Here is an 18,853-nt window from a genome sequence, read left to right on the forward strand (position 1 = left end):
GGGATTACAGACAGGTCTATGTCAACACGCTCAGCTCAGATCAACATTTTCAGTTTCTACATACGAGAGAAAACATTTTGTCTTTGTCTTTCTATAGCTGGCTTGTAATTTCCTCTAGCTCCACCCGTTTTGTCTCAAAGAATTGGATTTCACTCTTTTGTGGCTAAATTGGGTATATATATAATACACACACACACACACACACACACACACATATATATATATATATTTATTTATATTCACCAGTCACAGACATATAGGTTCACAGCATACCACAACCAGCCAGGACTCGAGTGTCCCTCTGTTCTTTTTTTTTTTTTTTTACTTTTTTAAAAAATTTATTTCAAGATTTACTCATTTTTATTTTACGTACCTGAACACTTTGCCTGAAAGTATGTCTATGCACCATATGTGTGCCTGGTGCCCTCGGAGATCATAAAAAGAGAGGCATGGATTTCCTGAAACTTGGAGTTGCAGGTTCTTGGGAGCCGCCATGCGGGTGCTGAGAACCGAGAGTAACAAGTGCTCTGAACTGCTGAGTCGTCTCTTCAGCGCCAACTTATTTTTTAAAGAATTTCATACATTAGTAGACTGCACTCACATCGGACCTGCCCCTCCCTCCTCATCCTCAAGTTTCTCCTGTGCCACCCCTACCTCAAATTTATGACCTCTCTGCATATCCTGTATATATATGAGTCCAAATAGTGTGACCCATATGTACATACATTTAATGCTGAGCACTTAGGGTTAGATACTCAGAGAAGATGGATTCTCCCATCCCCGGCGTTCATTGATCGGAACTCTTCACATGTGGGTGGAGCCCTGTGAAGTTTTCCTTCATCTGCGTAGGCACGTCACCTGGTTTTGCCACTGTGCAAATTCCATGGGTGTGGCATCCCTGTCACAATACAGAAGATGCTGTCTCGCAGCCCGGATCTTTGTTCTTGGGTTCTTACAGCCCTCAACCAATTTCCCCTCTTATATCCATCTCTCTTTTCTGGCTGTCATCATGCCATGATGTTACTGCTCCACCATGGGTCTAAAATCAGTCTAAGCCATGGATCCAGCCAGGCATGAGCCGAACCCTCTGAAACCATGAGCCAAAGCCTACCTGTAGCCCTGTGAATTGGTTCTTTCACAGCTCTAAGAAGATGCCTGATACAACAGTGGTACAGATCTTGCAATTGCAGTTTTAGGCTTTATCTCTGGACACTACAAAACAGGGACTTTTCTCTGTACAACCGTAGAATTAGTCACAAAGAAAAGAGACCTAAGGAGTATTGTGTTAGGGGTGTTTTAAATCTGACGTTTTCTCTGACTGGTGAATCTATTTCCTCCTTTGTGTCTTCGACACCGGAGATGCTCTCTTCCATCTCTTGTATTCTGTTGGCGATGCTTGCAACCTGCAGCTCCTGTTTGCTTACCCAGATTTTCCATTTACAGGAATTTCTCCATTTGTGTTTTCTTTGTTGCTTCTATTTCCATTTTCAGGTCTTGAACAGTTTCCTTCATCAGTTAGTTTTTTTCTTGGCTTTCTTTGGGGGTTTACTGATTTCTTCCAATTCTTTGTCTTTTCCTCGGTTTCTGTAAGGGATTTTTTTTCATATCCTCTTTAAGGTCCTCTACAATCTTCATAAAGCCAGTTTTAAGGTCATTTTCTTGTGCTTCAGCTGTGTTTGGGTCTTGCTGTTGTAGAATACCTGGGCTCTGGTGATGCCATGTTGCTTTTTTTCTGTTACTGATTGTGTTCTGATAACTGGTTTCTGGGCATCTGGCGTTCCTAGGTCCTGGCTGGCCTCTGGTAAGGCCAAAGACTCCTTCCAAATTAGTAGGTCAGGATATGGGGTGGGGGTGCAGTTTGGGGTTGTTGGACAGGCTTATAACGGGGTTAATCGGATGGTGGCTGGTGTCTTCTCTGGGATTCCCTAGAACCACTCTGGCCTCCAGTAAGACTGCTGGAGCTGTGAGCCTAAGCTTGGAATCCAGTGGAGGGGCATATCTAAGGATTTATACTACACACTATTTAAAGTTATCAGGGATGGAGAGATTAAGAGCGGTGACTGATTTTTTTTTTCCCAGAAGACCTGGGTTCAGTTGCCAGCACCCACACGGAAGCTCATAGCTGTCTGTTAATGTCAATTTCAGGGAATCCGAACCCTCTTCTGGCCTCTACAGGTACTGCATACGCGTGGTACGCGGAGATGCTTGCAGGCAAAATGCCCATACACATAAAATGAAATAAGTGATTTTTTAAAATAAATAAATAAATAAGATATCCACATATCAAAAAGTATTCCTCAAATGGTAAATAGTACCTGCAGATGAAATCCACCTCAAATTTAACGGAGATTTTACAGGATTAGAAATTTCATCATATGGAGTACACATACGCCACTTACGGTAAATTCTCATTAAAAAGACTTAATAAATAAGAAAAATAATACTCAGAAAAAGGTGAAAGAGAAAATTCATCCGGTGAACAGAGAGAATTTACTTGTTCTTACTGGTTTATAAGGAAATACAAATTAAAATCTTATTTTTTTAAAAATGTGTTTCTTGTCCATTGCTTGGAAACATAGGGTTAAAGCAAAAAACACCGGGCTCTAAGTTTATATTCGGTTTTGTGGAAATTGGAATTATGTATGAAAAGCCTTAAGATTTCTCATTACTTCAGCTCACTAATCCATGTCTGCTGCTCTCACCTCGGCACGTGACCGGAGGTAACCACCAAGATTTATGCACGGGGATATTCATCATAGCGTTATTTATAATGGTGAAAAATTGGAAATAACCTAATGTCCATTCGTCAGGGATTGGTTAAGTAGACTATTATGCAGTCATTAGAATTTTGAAAACTGCATAACAATGCTGAAAAATGACTTCTCCACTTCCATAAGCATCTACTGCCGCTTTTGCGAAAGTGGGCGCAGAAGTTAGGGAGTGTGTATGCATTCCCCTATTCCACTGTTCGTGTTTGCACAGCTCTGACCAAAATCCCCGACACAACGACTCAAAGGGAATGTGCCCTTGTTTTGGCTCATGGGCTTGGAGATCTTAGCCTACAGTCCTTGGCGCTGTTGATCCTGGGTACAGGGTGAGGCAGACGCCTTGCTGGTAAGAGTGTGTATGGAGGAAGAGGTTATTTACCTCTCGGTCGAGAGGAGGCAGAGGCAGACATACAGGGAGAATAAACCTGTGTTGGGTGGGCTCTCTCTTTTTTTTTCCTATTTTATTTCACATAGCCTATGAGACACAGCCGCTGAGGAATTGCCTTCCCCCGGAAGGCTGTCAGACACACCCAGAGGTGTGTGTTTGACCAATCTCCCAGGCCTTCCTCCCAGCTGCTATTCAGCCTTAGCCATCAGAGGTACAATGTGTCTTTCAGCGCCCTTCAGATCTAAGGCTTTAGACGTGGAGTTTGGGCATCTTTGAAACGCATGCTTTAGTGACCCATTCGAGCCAAGGCAGACTCTGAGCTGTGTGTGGGGTTAGCAGAAGGCATCTGGCATACAGGGTAAGCGACAGTGCCCTTCTATAGTATTCCCGTTCATCTTCAGGTGGGCCGTTCCTCCCTCTGCCTCCAGCCAAACCATGGCTTCGTGTGTTACAGGGCTAAGAGACTATTACAGAAGCTTTAATTCTCATATAATCACTAAAAGCCAGTCTCATATAATCAATAACCTAACAGTTACCTTTTAGTCAAAACACCTGACAGAAACAGTGTAGTTGGTGAGATTTAACAATTTAGTTACATAAACAATTCCGTTTTATTTTGTTTCCTTTTAGCAAACAGGGACTCTTGGGCAGCCGAAATGGCTCCATCCAGTGATTCAGGAGTTGTGGTTGTAGCTTCTTCAAATGTCAGTGGATCAGGACAGTAAGAGAGCTCAAGCTAGAAATGAGCCTTCAAGTTTCATCTCTCCATCCATCTGCTCATCTTCTCCAGCTAGGACCCACCTCCTACACCCTCCCAAAACAACAGCACCAGCAAGGTGCCGAGGACTCAAACACATGGCCATTTCACCTCCAAACCATGCAACTTCCCAACTTATTCTAAGAACCTGTCTACTTCTGCTCATTAGCCCCTCCCTTTAAGAGGGGCTGCTGGGAGTCAGGGAGACTGGCTGGGAAGCCGCCTTTGTGCTCATGGTCTGAGTCGATGCCTCTTGGTCTTGTTCAACTTGATCAAGGGAGAACAGACCTAGGGAGCCAGGGAAGCCTTCTACCGCCTGGGACGGTAGAAGTTAGTTGACGCTGACTTTTGGGAAACTCTGCTGTGAAGAGCAAGGGCACAAAGCAGGCGATTGGCCTGGGGCTGGCCGGTCACCAGGGTCCATCCATCAGGACCCCACAAGCTCCTCCTCCTGCACAGCCCATGGGAAGCTTTCCTGGCCATCGGCGAGCCGAGATCAAGTTCCCAGACTCTGTCCTCTGCTTCCGGGCCAGCCAGGCTGGGATTTCTCAGGGAGAGACATCTTTGAGCAGAGAGGCTGTCCGGGGTGTGAAGTACTCACTCACTCACCTCCAGGTGATCCCGTACGTGCACTTCTCGACGATCCAGAGGCACTAGGGAGGGCCGCTTGCCATAGTGGAGGCTTTGCAATTGAACCTGTCACGTGGATCTTCCTTCCGTCTGCATTCTCTCGGTCTTTTAAAAGATGCAGTGTGGTTATGAAGGGATCGGGAGGTACGTGACCAATTTTTAGGTGCTTCATCTGAAAGTCAAAGTGGCTATTAGGAAGTGTGCGGTAGGAAACACAACGCCTTTCTGCACGACAGAAGCACCTACTGTCCTTGTGCCTTGTTCAACGTAGAGAAAGGAAGGACCTCTTTATTTTTAATGTTTTCCGGTATCGAAGGTTGAACCCAGTGGCTTTTTCATGCTAGGCAAGCAACTCTATCTCTGAGCCATTATCCTAGCTGCTAATGGACGGATTCTACACAAGTGCTCTATCACTGAGCCATGTCCCAGCCCCTCACTGGGGGATTCTAGGCAGGGGCTCGACCACTGAGTCACACCCCAGCCCCTCACTGGGGCATTCTAGACAGAGGTTCTACTACTGAGCTATGTCCCAGCCCCTCATTGGAGGATTCTAGGCAGGGGCTCTACCACTGAACCACACTCCAGTCCCTCACTGGGAGATTCTAGCCAGGTGCTCTACTACTGAGCCACACCCCAGTCCCTCACTGGGGGATTCTAGGCAGGGGCTCTACCACTGAGCCACACCCTCAGCTCCTCAGTGGGGGGATTCTAGGCAGGGACTCTATGGCAGCTTTACATTCTATACCATATTCTAACTCTTAATTTTGAAATAGTACCTAACTGAACTGCTCCATATGGTCTTCAATTCACTCTGTAGCCTAGAGAGGTCTTAAACTTGTGATTCTCTTGCCTCAAGCTTTTGGGTAGCCATAGCAACGGGCTTATGCTACCATATATGGTGGAAAAATCCATTTTGACAACCTGGTCCAGATTTTCTCTGCCCTTTCCTTATAGCTAAAGTTTTCTCTCACACAAAACTTGAACTGTTTTCATGCTCCCCTTCTCCTTGCTCATCCAAGCCCAACAGATGTATATCTGTTTTGCATGGCTGCCCTGGACCACTCCATACGAACCCAGCGAATGTTTCTTTTCTTTCTCTTTTTCTTTCTCAGCATCCCTCCATTGCCAATTGTGCCCCAAAAGGTGAATAGTTAAAGCCTCCCAAACTGGGTGTTCACCACCATCATGTTCCCCGTAGCACATTATGCAGAGGCTAGCACAAACCAGCGATGTGCAGAGAAGGCATTCCGAGCCGTGCGTCTTTCCCCAGGACTTAACCTCGGTCACAGCACTGATGGGACCAGATTATGTAAGGTGGAAGTTACCGAGGAGCAAGGTAGACTCAGATGGCTGGAGGAGAGGTTAACAGCCGTGGATGGACAGGGGGAAGAAAATATTTCAGTGTTCTGTACCGTCCAGTCAACTTAAAGGGGCAAAGACCCACAAGGGGCAGAGCCCATCTACAGGGTTAATCAAGAGGCTTAGATTATGGGACATTAAGCAGACAAATGAAGTGTGGTGACGATGGCTCCTTAGAGTAGCAGACCACGCATGTCAAGATTAATGTCTCCTGACCACTGGATCTATTCACGGCCTTCCTGTGGTATATTTCTCCTCCCTCATTCATCTTGACTGCCCACATAGGTGCAGAGACGAGTCAGGAGCTAGCCGGTTGCACAAAATCAGGAGACCTCTGCAAAAACCCTCCGGGCCCTTCGGATGTGCTGGGTGTAACTTGAGCTAGTACATAAAAGAGTTGGCTTGACTGGTTCATTGATAAGAAAACTTTTTAAATCCTAGTGTTTGCTTTTTCAGTGTCCTGGATGTGGAGGTGAATTAAATTGGTACGTCACAGAATAAGAACTATTCATGAAGTGAAACCCACAAAGAATCAATAGAAAAAAGTATTGAAAGAATATGGAATATACGTGGACACAGAGCAATAACTTTATGAACTAGAGTATGTGGGAAATGACACGGGGGCCGGGGGCCGGGGTTAATCCCACCTGTGTGTGGGCACAATAGAGGAGGCTCTGAATTCCTCCGTGGGATACATTTAGATAGTTGTCTGCCTAGAAGGAAGTTAAGACACTTCTTTAGACGCTGGCATTCACCGCTCATGCGTCGCCCTTACTATTGGCATCGTGGGAGGATCAGTGTTCATTGTCAACCCCCCTAGACTTAAGAACATCACAGAAGTACAGTTCTGTGTGTCCATGAGGATGTTTCCAGAAGGGTTCCATAGAGCTGGGAAGACCCAATCTGAAAGTACAGCTCCTGGAATCACTGAAAAAGGGGGAAGAGAGCCGAGCACTGGGGTTCATCTCTCTCTACCTCCTGATTATGGAGGCAATGTCACCAGATGCCTCAGGTTCTTGATGCGCCCACAGTGGATGGAACCCTTAAGCGGTAGGTAAAATAAATCCTTCCTGCCGTAAGTGGCTCCTCCTCCATTTTTTGTAATTATTCGATGGTTTCATACATGCACAAAATAAATTTTAGTTTTCAACATCTGTTCCTCTATCTTTCCCAAGCCCCCCTTCCTTCTCTACTGAAACCGTCTTTCCAGTAAGGGGCTTCCTGCATCCATGTCTTCTTTTTGTTTGTGTATGGCCTGCCACATCCATGTCCACTGCAACTCTAGCTACAGCAGTGAAGCCTAGATGCCCATCAGTGGATGGACAGATGGTGAAAACATGGTACCTAAGTTGCTTTTGTAGGGTACTTTGTCACAGCAGCGGAAAAAAGCAACTCCTGTGTATCCGTGGTGGCTTTGGTGAGGGACCGTGAAGGAGTGTGTGAAGTAAGCCTCCTGCAAGCCCTTCTTGCATGACCGTAGGATGGTCAGTTCACAGACACCATGGTGAACTGGTAGGCACAGTGGATCACAACCTGTCATCTCAGCACTTGGGAGACAGAGACAGGTGGATTGCCACCAGTTCAAGATCGCCCTGGACTACTCAGTGAGGTACAAGCCACCCTGAGCTCCAGTGTGAGACCTTGTCATAGAAGGAAAGACGGAGAGAGAGACGGTGGAATGTGTGACTCGAATGCCCAATGTATGCGTGTGGACAGTCACAGGTAACCCAGCTGGTGTTGTGTGGTCTTTCCTGGGGATGTTCTTTCTATCCATCATGGTCAGGAAGTCCAAACAGTAGATCAGAAGCCAAGGCCACCTTAGGGAAGCAGGGAGTTTGTTGGAGTTACTCGTGGAAGCACAGAGTGAGTCTTGGAGTGTGCAGCGTGTGGGCAGACACACCACCAAAGGTTCTCCACTTCCCCCAATGGATGCTCACTGCTTACAGCATGGGGAGGAGCCTCGAGACTCTTGTTAAGTTACTTTCAAGTTTTACAAGCCTCCCTTCTTCAGTCCAAAGGAAACAGCCACACAAGATGGATTAAAAGTACCTTCTTCTGCCTTTAGCATTAAGCCCAGCAGAGGTAGAGACATCAGGGCACAAGCTCATTATCATTATCCACTATGAAGAGAGTCCTTGTGAGTAACATGTGACTACTTACTGGGACTCCAGAGCTGGAAAGTAATTCCAGAGTCTGGGGCTTGAAGGGGATCATCTTGCTCTTTCCCCATGCACCTGGGCGGCGCAGGTGAACTCTCTGGGAAGCAATCAGGGCAGATGACATGAAATGGGGTTTGTGGTGGCGGGTAACTACACCAAGATCCAGTGGAAGTGAGCACACACACACACACACACACAACACACAGACCACACCACGCACATACCACACCACACACACTCACCACACACACCACACCACACAGACACACACACTCATACACACAACACACACATTCCATACCATTCCCACACCACACACACATGCTCATACTCACACACCACACACCACACACACTCATACACATAACACACACATGCCATACCATACACCACACCACACACACATGCTCATGCACACACACAACACACACAGACCACACCACACACACACAGATGACACCACACAGACACACACACACAGACCACATCACACACACTCACTACATACACCACACCACACAGACACACACACTCATGCACACAACACACACATGCCATACCATACACCACACCACACACACATGCTCATGCATACCACACCACACACACACACACACACACACACACACGCACACTCATACACACAACACACACATACCATACCAAACACCACACACACATGCTCATGCACACACACACACACACACACACACACACACACACACACACTCCCAGAAGGAAGAGACCACAGTTGATCTTTCAGTCTCAGCAGGAGGAAAGACCTGCTTGATCAGGTCTCCTCTGGGTATGTCACTGCAGTTAGTGGGGTGGGGGGTGGGGGTGGGGCTTTGTGGGAGCTCAGGCTTCTCCCCAGCACAGAATCTGTGGTGCCTCTGCGTCATTTCCTGACCACACATCTAGGGTGTGAGAATTTCTCACTAGCATCTTGGAGGTGACAGATTTGTGTCTGATGGCTTCAGCGGGTACCATGCCACATAAATAACACATTTCCTTTACCCATCCATCCGTGCAGAGGGGCAAGGGTTGACCCCATACCTTGACTTTTGTCATGAGGCAGAGATGCCTCTGGTTCCTGATTTGTGTGCAGACACTGGAGAGAGGGCGCCCCATTCCACGTTCCGTTCCATGCTCCATCCATGCTCTGTTCCATGTTCTACGCATGCTCCATTACATGTTCCATCCATGTTCCATCTGTGCTCCGTTCCATGCTCCATCCACGCTCTGTTCCATGTTCTACGCATGCTCCATTACATGTTCCATCCATGTTCCATCCGTGCTCCGTTCCATGCTCTGTCCACGCTCTATCCATTCTAACTGTAGTTTCCCAGTGCTGGATGTAGGAAGGACTTCCATGCTGCATTTTAAAATGTCTCAACCAGGCACAGTGGCCCAGCTGGGCGCAGAAGTCTCTGGAAAAACCCACAAAGCTCCAACGTATCTAGGAGTATGGCTTTGTCCTCAATCCTAATTTGTTCTCCTTGTTCTTTGTTTAGGTTTATTTTGAAGCCCCAGTGTTGGGGAGGCTGAGACAGAAGGACCATATGTTCAAGGCCAGACCAAGGGGATGTGGTCAGTACTAGACTCTGTAAAAGGGAACCTACTGTTCTATGTCTCTGTCTGTCTGTCTGTCTCCCCCCCTCTGTCTCTGTCTCTCTCTCTCTCTGTATCTCTGTCTTCCTGTCTCTCCCACTCTCCCATCCCACACACTTCCTGGAACTTAGGCGCTAGCTACCATCCTCCTCTTCCTGTGTCTATGTTTGCTCTCCACAACGTACAGGGGGTTGGATTTCTTCCAGGCAAGTCATTGCTGTGTAACCCAGGCTGGCCTCAGCTTCACCTCCACACATTTTATAACATTTTTTTCCCCACTCATTGGTTCTGCATGACTCTTGTAAAATTTTGGTTCTGCGTGTCTCTTGTTAAACTTGTTCCTGAGCATTATTTGTTTGGGGATGATCTCATAGTGAGAATCTTTTTATTGTATGTATCGTTTGGTTGTCTCCAGTAAAATAGTAAGTATACTTCACCCATAGGGCTCATACTGTGTTCTGTTATCATGTCCAGTGAGTTTCTTGTTGATTCTCTTGGATTTTCCAGATATGCAGTTATATTACAAGCAAAAGAACTGTCGAATATAGTCTCTCAAGTTTTTAGTTTGCTTTTGGGTGCTGGGGACTGAGAAAAGGTCTTCATGGATGTTAAACATACACTGTGCCACTGATTTAAACCCCTCAATATATGCTAAAGTTTATTATAAAACTCAATAGATATAGATATACCTCGATATATTCTAAAATTTATTTTGTGTGTTCCTGAGACAGAGATAGACGGTGAGAGGCTTACTAGCATCCTCAATTCTTGAGAATCTTTAAAGAACAGTGCAGTCAGGCATGGTTGGTGCTCACCCATGACCCCATCGCTAGGGAGACTGCAGTGGGAAGACTGCAGTTCAAGACCATCCTAGGCCGGGCGTTGGTGGCGCACGCCTTTAATCCCAGCACTCAGGAGGCAGAGGCCGGCGGATCTCTGAGTTCGAGGCCAGCCTGGTCTACCAAGCAAGTTCCAGGACAGCCTCCAAAACAATACAGAGAAACCCTGTCTCGAAAAACAAACAAACAAACAAAAAACAAAACAAATACAAAAACAAAAAGACCATCCTTGGCTAACACTGAAACCCTGTGTAAGAAAACAGTTGAATCCTAAGGACAAAAGGAATCAGCGATGAAAGTCTCCCTCCCTCTGTGGGTTGACACCTGCTCCCCACGTACCTCCCCGGGTCCTCAGGATCTTCACACATCTCCTTCACATGGAGTCTCACTATGCAGGTCTGGCTGTCCTGGAGCACTTCAAACACATGCTACTCTTTGGTTTACGTGTTTTTTTTTTTCTCTACATTGTCTTTGGCCGACATCGATGTCTTCTCTTTGAAGATGTTCAATGCTATGTGGTTTCCATTTTTAGCAGAGTTGTGCATCGAAGTCTCTGGAAAGTCTGCAAACTCCCTCCATATCTTTGATTATATCTTTGTTCTCAGTCCTATTTTGGTCTCCTCATTCCTTGATTAGATTTCTTAGTTTTGAATATTTTATTCATCATTTCAGGGAACACGATCTCATTTATTTAGCAATTCTGCTGACTGCATATTTATGCTTGTTATTTCTGCTAATTCCCTTCTCTGCTCCATTTTTTAAAAATATTTTTGCTGATTTGTTGAGTCTAATGGTCAGAGTGTGTGTTTTTAATATTGTCTTGCTTAATAAGAGAAGCAGTCAGGAGTATTATTCTAATAATAAGTACGGCTTTGGCCGCAGCCCATGAATTTTCCTCTTGTGACATTCTTCCCTTATTTTTCACATAGTCTGTGTTTGTTGTTGTATTCTGTCTTTTACTGAGTTATGTAGAAATGTGTTCATTAAATTTCAAGTAGTTTCTCATTTAACATTACTTATATGTGGTTTGTTTGCATGGCAATCAGATAATATGGCCATTAAAACATTTTAAAGAGTTTATTCATGTATTTTAGGAATCTAATAGAATCATTGTCATAAATATCCTATGGGCACCAGTGAAAAAACGAAGCATTAGCATGACAGAATCGCATGCAATGTTATGAAGTCAACTTTACAAATAGACTCCTCTGACGTTGATATATGAGGTGAGCTAAGAGTTAAATGCACACAAAATCAGGGAGGAAAAGTATGACCATAAGTTACCACTGAAACGGTGGCTTCTGCATTCATATATTTCTTGTGACTCAAAACTCTTTAGGAGTGAAAGCAATGCTGATAACCCTGCCTGGCATAGACAAAGAGCAGGTGCTGAGCCCACTGTGTGCCCAAGTACTCCACATGGTGCCCAACTTTCCTTTCACTTCAGCAAGGACATAAGAGTTCCCTGCAGTTCACTGACAAAATGGAACATCCATTAAGGCATGCCAGGAATGAAAACAACTCAGTAAAGTTGGAAGCTTATTCTGTTCCTTGGTTGACCCAGAGTTTTGTGTTACATGTTACATTGTTGTGTGCTATGCATTGTATCGTATTATGGCAACAGTTGCTACATTGTTGTGTGCTATGTATTGTATCACATTATGGAAACAGTTGCTTCAACTTACTCCTCTCTGTCCATGTCTCCTTCCCCCTCCTTCCTCTTCCAAGTCTCCTCTTCTTTCTCTGAGACAAAGTCTCACTGTGTAGGCATGGCTGGTGTGGAACTCTCTAGACAGATCAGGCTAGTTTCAAACTCACAGAGATCTGCCTATGCCCACCAAATACTGGGATTGAAGGTGTGTGCCACCATGTCCAGCCCAGTTAACGTCTAACCACCCACAAGCATGTCAACATCAACACAACCGCCTGCCCTTCACCCTGGACAGATTCAGATGCAAGGCTCTTGAGCACCTGCTATCCTGCCTGCCTCCTGCTGTAGTTAAAAGGGGATACAAGAGACATCCAGGTCATCCCAGCAAATCTTTCCCCTAACACTAGGGAAAGCAAGGAAACCCTGTGTCCTGAGGAGCAAGAGCTCTGGCATCTTCAAGGTCCCCTGCCTGTGTTGGCACTGGTTTCCTTCTACCCTTCCTCTTTCAACTCTGACCTCTGGAAGAGCAGAAGCCACATTCTCTCAAAGGCTTCATTCATCTCTTCCCTGGTGCCCGCCACTAACTCAGCACGCTTAGTTTGGTGAGCTCACAGGGCAGTGAAGAGGATGTGAGGCCTGTATCCTAGACGTGGAGCAGAAGAAGGCCTATTTTCAAAGGACGATAGAGGGAATAACACATGGAAATAGGAACACAGAAACAAACAACCAAACACAAACATTTCCAGCATAGCAGCTTGACATTCGGGTAAGAACAGCCAAGGGTATTTTGAAAGGAATGTTTTTTTTCTCTAGAAATTTAAATTTTTCTTATTTTATTTTGAAAGTGACATCATCTGTGCCTCCTCTTCCTTGTGGTGATGCCCGCAGTTGAGAAATACCTTTAATGATGTACCAAAATCATGATTTCAATCTCTTTAAAGGCAGTTTTGTCTTTTTTCTTTTCACTAAGGCGTGTCTTGCTTTTTTGTGGTATGGCTGGATGCTTAAGAACAGCAAGGATAGCCATGACTAATGCCATTAGATACACACAGCTATTTAGACAAGATCAGGCACATTCAGGGTGGTTTGGTCAATGTCATCTTTGGGAGAATCATCTGCAGTGTGGGTACTGGTGTGCCAGCTCCAGCAACTAGAGATGCAACAGCTGGCAGTCCTGCCCCCCTACACAGCTGTTGTCTGAGCTGAGGAGAAGGTGATCGAGGGAAAGAAAAAAGAATTTGAGGAGTCTGAGGGTGACGTGGGCTTTGATCTTTTTGACCAAACTTCTCCTTTCAACACGCTCGACAAAAGGCTGAACTTTGTTTTGTTTTGTTTTAAGCTATTTAAGGCTGGAGAGATGGCTCAGTGGTTAAGAGCACCGGCTGCTCTTGCAAGAGACCTGGGTTTGGTTCTTGGCACCCGTATGGTGACTCACAGCCTCTGTAACTCCACTTCCAGAGTGGATTTCTTCTGGTCTCAGCAGGCACAAGAATTCAGGCGGTGAACAGATGTACATGCAGGCAAAAAAACTTCCATGTACATATTTGTAATAAACAAATCCTTAAAATGCAATAGATACGAGGGCCCCATAGGACAGCAAACGTATATTATGCCTAAGCTGCCTATGTTAATATAAAATTCAGCAAATCTATCAATCTTCCTGCAAATTTTCTAATTTCATTTTCTTTTACAAAATAAGAAATGTAGTTCAGATGCCTAAGAAGTTTTTGGTCTTCCAGGGTTTCAGACACAAATTATAATTTTAGTTGGCTCTCTTCCCTACCTCAATTCCCACATTTACCCCCTGCCTTCTACCCTCCCCACACCCTCGTCCTGTCACAGATGTCCTTTAGGGTCACCAACTTCCAGTTTCATCCATTTTTTTTCCTGAAAGTCTTATTTTCCTTTACAGCTGACTAAAATGCCATTGTACACCTGTGCCACGTTTCCATTGTGTATTCGTTATCTGGTGAATATCTTCGTGGGCTCCAGTTCCTTGCTGCGGCAGACAGACAGGCAATACCATGGATGCGTACTGGGTCTCTGCTGTGGGATACGGAGTCATTTGGAATAAGCCCCGGAATGGCAATATGGTGGTTCAATCTTTTAAATTTTTTTAGACGGCCCCACACTGTTCCCTATAACGTGTACATACATCGGCAGTCCCGCAAGCAATAAACAAGGGTTCCTTTTCCCTGCCTCCTCTCCCACGTTTGATGCCATGTGTTTCCTTGATGGTAGCATTCTAGCATTTTTTTTTTTTTGGTTTTTCGAGACAGGGTTTCTCTGTGGCTTTGAAGGCTGTCCGGGAACTCGCTCAGTAGACCAGGCTGGTGTGAACTCACAGAGATCCTCCTGCCTCTGCCTCCTGAGTGCTGGGATTAAAGGCGTGTGCCACCACCGCCTAGCTGATGGTAGCGTTCTTGATGAAGTCCTTGAGCAGTGTCTTTCACATACATACCTTATCTACTACTCTAGTCTCCTGGTCGCATCTGCTAGGGCTTTTCATTCAAAAGGTGCCTTCCATCTTTCTCCGTAGGATCAGCCTTGTGGTCAAAGATTCACTCTTACGTTCTGACCTGACCATGCACAGAATGCTTTTCTTTCTCCCTAAAGTTAACAGGTTGCCCGAGAGTAGTTGTCTGGGGTGATGGCTATGTATCTCAGAATTTGAACTGCATTATTTCATGACCTCCTTGCTTTAAAAGTTTCTTTTGTTGAAGAAATCATCTGTAATTCTAATGGGTCTGCCCATTATAACTCTTTGCTCTGCATATTTAGCATTTTAACTATAACACAATGTGGGGGGTTCTTTTCTGGCCCTGCCCATTTGGCATTCCATATGCCTCTTGTACCTGGGTAAGACACCTTTTCCGTGGATTTGGGAAATTTTCTGTGATGATTATATTGAAACTGCATTCTCTGCATTTGGCATAAGATTCTTCTTTTCCTCCTTCTCCTCCTTCTCTTTCTTCTTCCTCCTCCTCCTGTTCCTTCATCCATAATCCATCAATTTAACTTTTAATGGCATTCGAAAGATATTTATATTTCAGTCATACCTTTTTAAAAGAAGTTTATTGTTGTTGTGACCGAATGATCCATTTGTTCCTACCATGTCTTTTAAATCCCTGATATTCTTTCCTCCCCTTGGTCAATTCTATTGCTGAGGTTTTTCTGCTGGGGTTTGCTATGGCTCAGTAAAAATTTAATGCCCAGCATCATATCAGCTTTCTGCTCATTCATTATTTCTATGCCTTTACTAAATTCCATTTTCATACACAGTATCATCTCCCCTTTCTGTTCAGCCATTTATATTCTTTTTTTCCCATTTACATTCTTTTGGAATTTGTTCAGCAGTTTATCTGTATCCTCTTCCGTTTCTTTAGACAACATATTACTATTATTTGGATTCTCTGTGCAGAATTTCATCTAAGTCTCTGTCATTGGGGTTGCTTCTTCTGAGACTGGAAGGAGACATGTAATCCCGGGTCTTCATGTTAACTGTGTTTTTGCATTGGGTCTTACACATTAGCAGTTTACTCAACAGTTAAATCTTTAAAACTTACTTTAGCCTCATTCAGTTGGAGTTTTGCAGTGCTCAATGGGGTCTAGGTTATGGCATGGCTGAAGGGATTCTGCCACCTTCTGTGCCCCCCCCACCATGGTGGATTCTAGTCATCTGGAATTATAAGCCTTACTTCCATGAGATACATTTTGGCTGATACTTTTATCACAACAACAGAAAAGTTACTACAGTTACTGCTATTGCAAAGGGACAGCTCTCTCGCCTTGTTAGAGGTTAACACAATGGTACTTTAGTGGTGGATTAAAGGCCTGTGGTCTTACATTCTGTTGAGATTTTCTTTTTATCCACCCTTGTGAACATATAAGGTTTGTAAGAATTTTCCGCTTATTTTGAACCTAATTTTGTGTGTCTATGTTTACAGAAAGAAAGAAATTTAGATATATTAATAAATGCCTATAAATACATGAATTCAATTTCCTTTTTATCCTTTTTTGAAAATTTAAGTAAGAAACAAGCTTGTTTTACATGTCAAACCCAGTTTTCTCTCCCTCCCCTCCTCACCCGCCCCCCCACCAATCCCTATCTCACCCCCTTTCTGCTCCCCAGGGAGGGTGACGACTTCCATGGGGGATCCTCAAAGTCTGTCATATCATTTGGAGCAGCACCTAGGCCCTCCCCCGTGTGTCTAGGCTGAGAGAGTATCCCTCCATAGGGAATGGGTTCCCAAAGTCCATTCGTAAACTAGGGATAAATACTGACCCACTACCAGAGGCCCCATAGATTATCCAAGCCTCCTAACTCACACCCACACTCAGGGAGTCTGGGTTGGTCCTATGCTGGTTTTCCAACTATCAGTCTGGGGTCCATGAGCTCCTTGTTCGGGTCAGCTGTTTTTGTGGGTTTCACCAGTCTGTTCTTGACTCCTTTGCTCCTCTCTCTCTGCAACTGGATTCCAGGAGTTCAACTCAGTGATTAGCTGTGGGTGTCTGCTTCTGCTTCCATCAGCTACTGAATGAAGGCTCCAGAATAGCATATTGTCATCAATCTCATTATCAGAGAAGGGCATTTAAGGTAGCCTCTGCACTATTGCTTAGATTGTTAATTGGGGCCATCCTTGTAGATCTCTGGACATTTCCCTAGTGCCATATTTCTCTTTAAACCTGGAATGGCTCCCTCTACTATGGTATCTCTTTTCTTGCTCTCCTCTAGTTTTTCCCAGATCCCAATCTTCCTGCTCCCTCATGTCCTCTCCCCTCCTCATCTCCCCTTCTCTTCCTCCTAACTCCCTCCCCCCAAGATTCAATTTCTTATGCATTTTTTTCATTCTCTCAAAATGTCATTGCTGCAATAGTAAAATAACCCAAATAACGATTGCACATAACGACGCTGAGGATAAATAGAGACGTGTCAGCAGTATTCGCAGATGAAAGTGAAATCTTAAAATCAGGAGACAGAGCAAAGGTAATGAGTGAGGCGGGCCAAGGAAATGGAAGTCTTTGTGCCAGCAGAGGGGGATGCCAGGAGGAAAAAGAAAAGCAAATTAATTTTCCCCACAGGACACAGAGCAGGGCTGGGGCTCTCAGGCGACTGTCACTGGGGTCGCACATGTGTCCTGAGCAGCGAGGTGCCAACCCCTTGCCTTTTTTCAATCTCCGTGGCTTCCACATGTGGCCCATTCTGTCTCTGTGGGGACTGGAGCTTTATTGTCTTTAGAATGCGGGGACTGCAGACGATGGGGAGAGTAAGATACAGCTGGTACCAAAATTAAAGAGCATGGAATAAGTGAGTGTGAAACCATAATGGGCACACCCACACCTGTCCCCTTGGCCGAATGCCACAGCATCAGCAAGTGGGTGCAACCCACGACCACGGGCCACCCAGGATATGAGAAGATTCCCTTGTTCAGAAATCTGATGACCATACATAGTAAGGCTGACAGATCCTTCGGTGAGGGACTGCTCAGCAACAGCAAAAGATGTCCACTCTCTGCTGTGCCACAGAGGGGAGCTTATGTGGAACACTGAGTTTCCAGCCAGGTTGGAACCTTGCTCTTACAGCTGAATGTACAGAAAAGAATCCATTGCCCACTCCCTCCTTGACAGAAAAGCTGGGACACGAAGGACACAGACCAAAGAAGAAATGCCCAAGAAAAGCAAACTGGAAAGAACCCAGAGGAAGAGTCAACCGGTAGGAGACAAACACGGACCAAGAGAGACGAATAGTAGGAGAGAGAAATGGTGGATCCATCCAAGCTATCCACATCCAACCACCAGGAAAAGAACCACAGGAAGAAGATCATCAGAGAAACAGTGGAGAGACCACCTCCAATGCCCATTCCTGATAATGAACTTGATGTCTATAACCATCCTGGAGCCTTCATCCAGTGACTGATGGAAGCAGAGGCAAACACCCACAGTTAAACACTGAACTGAACCCAAGGAACCCAGTGACAGACAGAGAGGAGTGATGAGCAAATTGGCAAAGAATAGGCTGGCAAAACCAGCAGACACAGCTGATCTGAACAGGGGCAGGGGAGAGCTCTTGGACCCCAGACCGACAGTTGGGAAGCCAGCATGGGACTGATCCAGACCCCCTGAGTGTGAGAGTCAATGAGGAGGCCTGGGCAACCTATGGGGTCCTGGGCAGTAGATCAGTGTTTATCCCTGGCATACAAATGGACTTTGTGTGTCCATAACACAAAGAGGGATGCTCTCTCAGCCTGGACTCTTAGGGGAGTGCCTGGACCCTACCCTGAGTGAAATGACAGATTCTAGATATCCCCTATGCGGAAGGAAATGGCGATAGGGTGGGAGGCTGGGGGAGGATGGGGGTGCGGGAGGAGGGGGAGGGAGAGGGAACTGGGATTGACATGTAAAACAAGCTATTTAAAATTAAAATAATAAAAAGAAAAGAAAAAAAAGAAACAACACTGAGTCAAGAGAGGTTGCTCGGTGATTAGGAACATTGCCCGTTCTCGCCGAGTACCCAGGTTCAATTTACGGCAGCTCACAACCACGGCACACGCTAGTTCCCGGAGCTCCAGCATCCTCTTCTGGCATCCACACAGGCACTGCACAGGCCTGGCGTTCACACATGCAGTCGGGCAAACCACTCATACACATACACGTAAAATAAAATAACCTAAGGGGTGAAAGAATTGGAAGG

This window comes from Mesocricetus auratus, unplaced genomic scaffold, assembly GCF_017639785.1.
Source record: "Mesocricetus auratus isolate SY011 unplaced genomic scaffold, BCM_Maur_2.0 Super-Scaffold_100046, whole genome shotgun sequence".
NCBI classification, from domain to species: Eukaryota; Metazoa; Chordata; class Mammalia; order Rodentia; family Cricetidae; genus Mesocricetus; species Mesocricetus auratus.